Raw genomic sequence first — 8,661 nt, 5'->3', positions numbered from 1 at the left:
ACAAGTGGTGATCACATGACCCTGGGACAGGGCACTGTCATAAATGTGAGTCCGTTGCCGAGCATCTGAATTTTGATCAATGGGATGCTGCAACGGTTGTAAGTGTGAAAAATGGCCATAGGTCACTTTTTATTTATTTATTTATTTATTTATTTATTTATTTATTTATTTATTTATTTATTTATTTATTTATTTATTTATTAAATTTGTATACCGCCCTACTCCCGAAGGACTCAGGGCGGTGAACAGCCATAGAATAAAACATATAAATACAAAATTTAAAATGGAAATAAAACAAATTAAATAATTTGGCTGAACCATATTAAAACCCCAATAATTTAAAACCAAATTTTCAGTGCCGTTATAACTTTGAATGGTTACTAAATGAACTGTTGTAATTTGAGGACTACCTGTATATATTTTAGCCCCTGACAATCAATATCATTCAAGTTATGGTATTCTCTTTCTCCTTCAAATCCATAAATGCATAGCATCTAAGGGGCCACTCCATTTGGACCCAATAAGCTCCAGGATTCCTAATCCTGTGGGTTTTTGGCTGCCCTAAAAAACTCGTGTCAGGAAAATGCCCCCAGCGAGCAGCAACCAAATCCCAGCTCTCCATTCTTATAAGTAGCGCTGGAGCTCCATGCTCATCTTGCTGAGGGACGCACGTCATCAACCAGTTCTGTGATAGACATTTGAAAAAGGACACTCAGCCCCAACGGCTGCTTTTTGATTCAGCCCCTTTCCTGAGGCATTCCCAGGTGACTGACTTGCACACAAAACCCCAACAAGCATCTGGCCTTTTGGGGAAACTATAACCTATGGAGCATCCGTGATCAACTGCTGAATTCATTTATAGGAAATCCCTTGCCTCTCCCACCTGCTCCTGCATGGCTGTGGGTCAGGTGCAGCTCCAGGCCTGCCCCCATGCAGTCAGAGAACCAGAGTATGAGGCACAGGTCATGTAAGGACTTGAGGGTCTCTCATTAAAGGGGGGAAGGGCAAACAACAACAAAAAAGATTAGACACAGCATAGCCATTCATTATCTCGCTTCATTCTCGGATCCATTAAACAGTCCCTTTTCCCTGACAAGGGAATAGGTGACAGGGGATGCTGTTTTGCTAGGGCAGATGGGATCACAGCCAAATCACACCCCAGGTGCTTCGCGGTGCATTAGTGCTGAAGCCAAAAACAAGAAAGTGGGATGACAATTCCTCAAAGGACAGGGCTGAGACCCAGCAGGAGGTCCCGAAGTTCATCTGTATCACAGACACTAATTTAGTTTAATTTATTTCAAAGGCCTCCTTGAATCAGTCAGGGAACGGTCCCTTACTTTTCTGTTTGGTGAAGTCCATGGGCCAGGAAGAACAAGAGGCCAGGCCACTGAAACCACTGAAGGAAACCATTCTGAAGTGAAAGCAAAAAACCATTAAGACAAAAGCTGGACTGAAACAGCAGTGTGACATTTAACTATGGTGTCTCCTATAATGTATGTTTAAAGGCAATACTCAATCAGGGGTCGTGAGATTTTTAATTAATTCATATACATATATATTTGGCCAATTTATATCCACTCCAAGCTGCTGCACTGGGATAATTCCAATGGTTGCGTCGTCTATCTGATACACCAAGGTAGATAAACATATATGATGAATAGATGATCAAAAATATGTTGTTGCTTTATTTTACAATTTCAGTTGCTTCTGCAGCTGGGCTGACACTGGATACATTATAATGGGTTTTCCACAATTTTAAAAAGTATGTTTTAAATAAAGCCTAATATTTCTTTTACTATCATGTTTCCCCAAAAATAAGACCCTGTCTTATTTTTTGTTTGTTTGTTTGTTTTTTGAACCCTGAAATAAGTGCTTGGCCTTATTGCCATGTGCTCAAAAGTTCAATTGGTCTTATTATCAGGGGATGTCTTATTTTGGAGGAAACACAGTATATTGTGTATCAGTATATGCCAGATTCATTCTAGTCTTTGCAAAAACGCATTTGATTCATAGGTTCACTGTGAAGATTTTGCATGCGGTTATATCCTGTATAGCCTAGATTTCATCACAGTCAGTGGTGGTATTCAGCCGGTTCAATCCAGTTTGGGAAAACTGATAGCGGCTCCACCCACCCACCTGGACATCATCACTTCCTGTTTTTGACACTGCGCATGCGCGGAAGGCCCGCATGCTCAAATTTGCGAACGGTAGCAAAGGTAAGTGAATACCACCCCTGATCACAGTCACATACCTCTAAATATTTTTTAAAAAATGATTTTCATAGACATGAGGGTTCTGACAAAAGGGTCGACAATGCAGATCGTTTAACAGTGTACAAACAGCACTGAGTGAGAACAATGGCATGATTTCAAATCCTATCAAATTTCCTCAGGATTTTCTTCCCCCTTTGACTCTTTCTTAAGATAAAACAAGTGTTGTTTGATGGATGAAGTGGTGGAAATGTGGGCGGTTTTGCCTGGCAATATACTGTAGCAAGGGAATACAGATGGGATCCATATGATCAGTTCCAAACTGCTGTGCTATCCTTTAGAGATTATTTTTCTAGATGTGCTATAATTAAACCTTTTTTTTTTTTAAGGTGCAGGGTTTGTCTTCTCCCTTCCACCTTTCCTCTTGTCACCTACTTCCTTGAAATTTCAAAATCAAGCTGTTGTAGTTAAGAAAGGGAGGGGAAGAATTAGGAAGGGACAAAAGAAGCTGCAGATAACAAGCGACACTGATGGATGTAAGATGAGAAACCTGAGATCAAAGCCAAGAGGGCTGTGTGACCTCCTGCTGGTGGAACACAACAGCTAAAGCAGGATGGCCTCAGTCTCTGCAAGGGGATGGAATTTGCTGCCCTGCATTTCTCAAAAAGTCCCTAGCCAGCAATGCCAAAGGCTAGAGCAATGGTCTTAACTATTTTTCAAAATAGCATTCTTTTGCTACTAAATCTTCTGTGCAAAAATTACATTTACCATTAAGTGACTAGTTATGATTTGACGTACTGTAAACCCTTCTTTGCAGCCACTGTGCGGGTGCATCAACAGGCATGCCTGAGGGAATGAATTCCCAACTATTTCTCTCCTATATTTGCATATCCCCCCAAAGAGTTTAACAGCAGTATATTGAGAACCACAGAAGACACCACTGTAGCCAAAGAGGCCTCAAAGGATCATGAAAATATCTCTTTGTAATTGTTCTGCCCCAGCTACGGACCCCAAAGAACGCAGCACACACAAAGTCCATTCAAACCTTAGTTTACTAAATAAACCAGTTTTTTTACAACAATGGCTGTTCATTAACTGCATTAACAGCAGCCAAGAATTCAAAGAATAATACTGAAAGCTTACTGTGGTTGGCAGAATGCCCAGAAGCAATTTGCAGGAAGCTGATAAGATAAGCAAGACAAGACAGGAAGGTATGTGAGCAGAGTTGGTCCCTGCAAATTGCTTCAGTCGGCATTTCTCCTTAAATAGGCTAGGGGCGTGGCCAATTAGCCCCAAGCCTTACTCTCGAGGAGACCTCCTCCTGAGGAGCCACTCCTGCCTTTTGGCAGCTCTGCACGCCCGTGCATCAAGAAGAGGCTCCTCCTCTTCGTCCTCTTCATTTAAGGGAGCTTCTGGAGGTTCTGAAGGCCCTGGCTGAATCCTAGCCTCTGGCACCACATCTTCTCCAGCCTCCTCATTGTCCTACTCGAGTGCCAGCTGCACAGGCTGCTGGCGCAGCACCACACCAGCTTCCTTGCTGTCTGAATCAGCTACTAGCTGCACAGGTTGCGTACTGGCCACAACAGTAATACAGGTAGTCCTCGACTTACAACAGTTAACTTAGTGACCGTTCAAAGTTACAATGGTTCTGAAAAAAGGGACTTTATGACTTTTTTTCACAGTTACAACCTTTCCAGCATCCCCATGATCATGTGATCAAAATTCAGACGCTTGGGAAACTGCTTCATATTTATGATCGTTGCTGTGTCCCAAGGTCTTGTGATCCTCTTTTGTGACCGTCTGACAAGCGAAGTCAAAGTCAAAGTTCACTTAACAATTGGGTTACTAACTTATCAACTGCAGCGATTCACTTAACAATGGTGGCAAAAAAGGTTGTAAAATGAGGCAAAACTCACTGAACAAATGTCTCATTTAGCAACAGAAATGCTGGGCTCCATTGTGGTCGTAAGTTGTAAGTATACAGGTGGTCCTTGACTTACAACCATTCATTTATCCACCCTTCAATGTTACAACAGTACTGAAAAAAAGGGACTTACAACTGGTCCTTGCACTTACAGCCATTGCAACATCCCCACAGTCAAGTAAAAATTTGTGAAAGTAAAATTTGGGTGCTTGGCAACCAGCATGATCACCATTTGCGACATTCTCGGCCTGCTTCTGACAAGCAAAAAAAAAATCAGTAAAAATAAAATCATTGGGGGAAACTGGATTCACTTAACAACCATGGGATTCACTTAACAACTTCAGTTATTCTATTATGAACTCTGGCCAAAAAAAAAGGACATAAAATTGGGCACCATTTACAGCAACTACTTTGCTTTGCAATAGAAACTCTGGCCCCGGTTGGTGGTTGTGAGTTGAGGATTATCTGTAATCATCATTTCCTGAGTCTTGGGGACTATTCATTTTATGCAAGCAAAAAGAAGCAAGATAGGCTTCTCGTATTAGTAATGTGGGAAGCAAAAAGCGATGTGGTAAAGAATTGCCTTTGCTGGGGATGTCCTTTTGCTGGTTAACATTGGTTTTTTTTAAAGATTTTGTAAAACTAAATCCAATCTTTTAAAACATGTTACTTGTTTGCCATTATATTGATTGGTTTTTATTGTTCTGCTGTTTTGCTGTTGCTAGATAATGTAAGATGCCTTTGATGTCCTTTGGAAACATAAAGAGAGGAATAGGAACCAGAGGTGGGTTTCAGCAGGTTCTGACCAGTTCTGGAGAACCGGTAGTGGAAATTTTGAGTAGTTCAGAGAACCGGGAGTAAAAATTCTGACAGGCCCCGCCGCCATGTATTCTCTGCCTCCCAAGTCCCAGCTGATTGGGAGGAAATGGGGATTTTGCAGTATCCTTCCCCTGGATTGGAGAGGGAATGGAGACTTTACAGATCCTTCCCCTGGAGTGGGGTGGGAATGGAGATTTAATAGTATCCTTTCCCTGCTACAGCCACCAAGCCGCGCCCACCAAGCCACACCACGCCCACCAAGCCACACCCACAAAACCGGTAGTAAAATTTTTTGAAACCCAACACTGTGTGAAACCTATCAGAAATTATTTTTTTAGCTAACATGTCATGCTTCCTGATGAAACCATAGACAACTCTGAAAAGGGGCAATAGTCACACCACACGTCTTTTGTTGATACAGCTGGAATGAAAACAATTACATCAGAGGAATTCCTTGGATTTAGGATACTCATCAATGTAGGTGTACTTCCCTTGTCAAGTGAGCAAACCAACTTCAGTTTAAACTTGGATAAATTGTTGCCCAAGATACGATGACTGCTTTTCAATTGTCAGAGGGGTGGGGGAAGGCACATGGGATTAAAATATACAGATTCCGTACCTCAAAACTGCTTTTGTTCATGATGCAACATGAGGCTCGACCTAGTGGCGAGCAGTTCAAATAATATGACAAACATAATTGGCACTGGCAAAACGATCCATTTTTGTGTTTGGAAAATCACAAAAAGAAGACAGCTTGTTCTTGCTGTGCAACTGCTAAGTGAAAGGCCCAATTGCCAAATACACAAGGATCGGATAATTTGCAAGCATGCTGGAAATGATTTTTGAGCAGTTGAGCACCCTGGTTACCATCTCTGCAGAGAAACCATGCCAGAATGTTAATCTTCATAGTCCTTGCCAGGTCTTCTACTTTCTTGTTATAAAAAAATAATTTATTCAGCAAGATAATAAGCTGTAACATAAGCTCTGCAATAGATTTTGGTAAATAAATATGGTATATGCTCAAACCAACTTCTATTGCTTCTAAATTTCAGGGTCAGATGAAGTTTCCAAGAATCAGAGCAGAATTAGAGACAGATGAGTAAGGTTACCATTTTGTAATCGTGAAGCTTGGATTTATCCTGCTGGACATTGTTTAACACAATAATGAAACAAATGAAAGAGACTTTTCATCTTCTTCATGATGGTAGACTAGATACAACTAACCTTCATTGCTGGCAGTGTCATTTTATGTAAATTGGAAGGAAAGTAACATCCTTATAATATACACAGTAGTATGTTATATGAATTTCTAAATTAGTGAGATCGTGGCAACAGTTTGCATATAAACTAAAACAGTTCTAAAACAAGAATAAAATATACTTATAAAAGTATATTTGGAAAATACTGTATAAATTAGGTATCCTAACCAATGGGCTTTTGTATACTTAGAGTTGATTGACTGGAAAAAAATATGTACTCCTACTGTAAGTAGCAATTTTAAAAACTTCCTTGCCCAACATCATTTGAATGTGTTTGATATAAAATTCTACTTTGGTTGTTCCCTCTCCCTCTCCCTCTCTCTTTCTCTCACACACACGCACAAAATGACATTCAAAATGAAGGCTGTGTATAGCTGTGCAGTGTGCTGGAGTTTCATCTCTCTTCCTCTTTTTGTATGCACTCTTTACTTTGGTGGTGTGGGATTATCTTAAATGTAGAGTTGTCTTTTGTTTGGATAATTGTGGCATGAGATACTTGGCTGACAAAATGGAGGATTACTGAAAATCTTTTCTTCTGGCCTGGCCCAGTCTTGCTAAGTATTTTTTTTTTTAAGAAATCTTGTTGCTTCTCTAGAACTATGCTTTCTAGATACGCCTGTAAAAATCTATGTAAATCTGCTTTTATCTTCTAAAATGTCCACCGCAGAACCTCAAAAGATTCAAGAAGAATTCCAGTCTCTCAGGATCTGCAAATGTCTTAAATATTAGAGGAGCTGCTGCTTGATGGGAGGGATAAGCCATAGCATCAAATAGCATACAAACCATTACTGAGAAATAAAAGGCTTACTTCCCAAAATCATGTTATGGGTATTTTTCCAATGTTACTGAAAATTGTAGCAGAACCCATTCAGAATTTCCATTCCCTTTCATTCTTCCTGGTTTTCTTTCATTTTCATTCCTACTTTCATTATATAGGTGGATCTTTTTAAATTCCTATTTAGAACAAGAAAGAGGGCCAAGAGGCAAAGTATTTGCATGGTTGTAATCTTCCCAGTGGCACAATGTTTCCTAGATTGCAGCTGATTTTCACTAGCAATTGACTCTGTAAATGCCAGTATAAAAGTTTATGCCACATTAAAATAACAAGAGTAGGGGAAAAATTCTACTAAAAGATAGCAATAGAAACCTAATTGTTATGGTTCCTTTTATTTGTCTAATAAAAACCTGGGCATGCTTGAATCAACAATGAAGAAACTTTTGAGGTACAATATACAGTGAAGATTATTGACTTGATTAATATTCTGCCAGGGAGAAGCTTCAGATAGTTAGAAAATTAGAATAAAAATATTAACATCGCTGCCTGTTTATTATGGGAGAAGTAGTAATGGGTTTATTGAGACCTCTGCATGCTCTTACCCTTAGTTTTTCAAGGCCCATAAAGACACAATCATTTAGTCATAATTTATAGGATGGAAATATGACATGGCATAATTTCTACTTCCTCCAATGCATTTTGAAGCCAACTGCACTGTCAGCTTTATTTGCACCAGCCTTAGAGATTATGCCTCTAAGTTTGTCAAAATGCACCTTATTTACCACAGAATGAAGAAAATTGCAGTGAACACACTCAAAGCCTAGTCCTCAATGTTCAGTATTACATGCTAAACTGGGTTAATACAAGTAAATGCAGGTAACATCCAAATACTTAACAGCAGTAGCAATAGCACTCAGACTTTTCCCAAATGTGCTTTTTCAGAAGGCAACTGGACTTCCTTGTTTTTTCTTTTGAAGATGTTTTGCTTCTCATCCAAGAAGCTTCTTCAGCTTTGGCAAGATAGTGGGGAATGGAAGGATTTATATTCCTTGCAGACAGCTGGTAATCTGCATCCTTTTAGAGGGTAATTGAAGCACTTGGAGGTTTATCTGTGTCCTCAGGTCACCTGAGTAGTGCTCCTGGTTTCTGCAGTTGCAATTTTTCCTCTGGAAATCCCTTCTCACTCCCACACCATTCAAAGGGCGTACATCCCAAATTGTATAGTTAAAAGTCTGTAGAGATTCTCAGTCATCCAGACTGAGCACCTTTGGGACAATCATGACCTGAATGACTGAGAGTCTCTACAGACACTTAGAATTATATACTACTTCATAGTGCTTTACAGCCTTCTGTAAGCAGTTTACAATGTCAGCATATTGCCCCCAACAATCTGGGTCCTCATTTTACCCACCTCGGAAGCAGGGGTGGGTTCTACTTACCTTTACTACTGGTTTGCAATGGGGCCGCGTGCGCGCGCTTGCTTCACTCACGTGCACGCACGCTCTTTTCCGCAAGCATGCGCAGAAGCATTATGATGACGCAAGCATGTGCAGAAGCATTTTGATGACATCGGGGTCAGTGGGCGGAGCCTCCTGCTGGTTTTACTACAGAACCAGTGCGAACCGGAGGCAACCCACCACTGCTCGGAAGGATGGAAGGATGGGTCAACCTTGA

The sequence above is a fragment of the Pituophis catenifer genome, unplaced genomic scaffold, assembly GCF_029215685.1.
Source record: "Pituophis catenifer annectens isolate HBS135680 unplaced genomic scaffold, rPitCat1.0.hap2 SCAF_2, whole genome shotgun sequence".
NCBI classification, from domain to species: Eukaryota; Metazoa; Chordata; class Lepidosauria; order Squamata; family Colubridae; genus Pituophis; species Pituophis catenifer.
Note: the sequence above shows the minus strand (reverse complement) of the source record.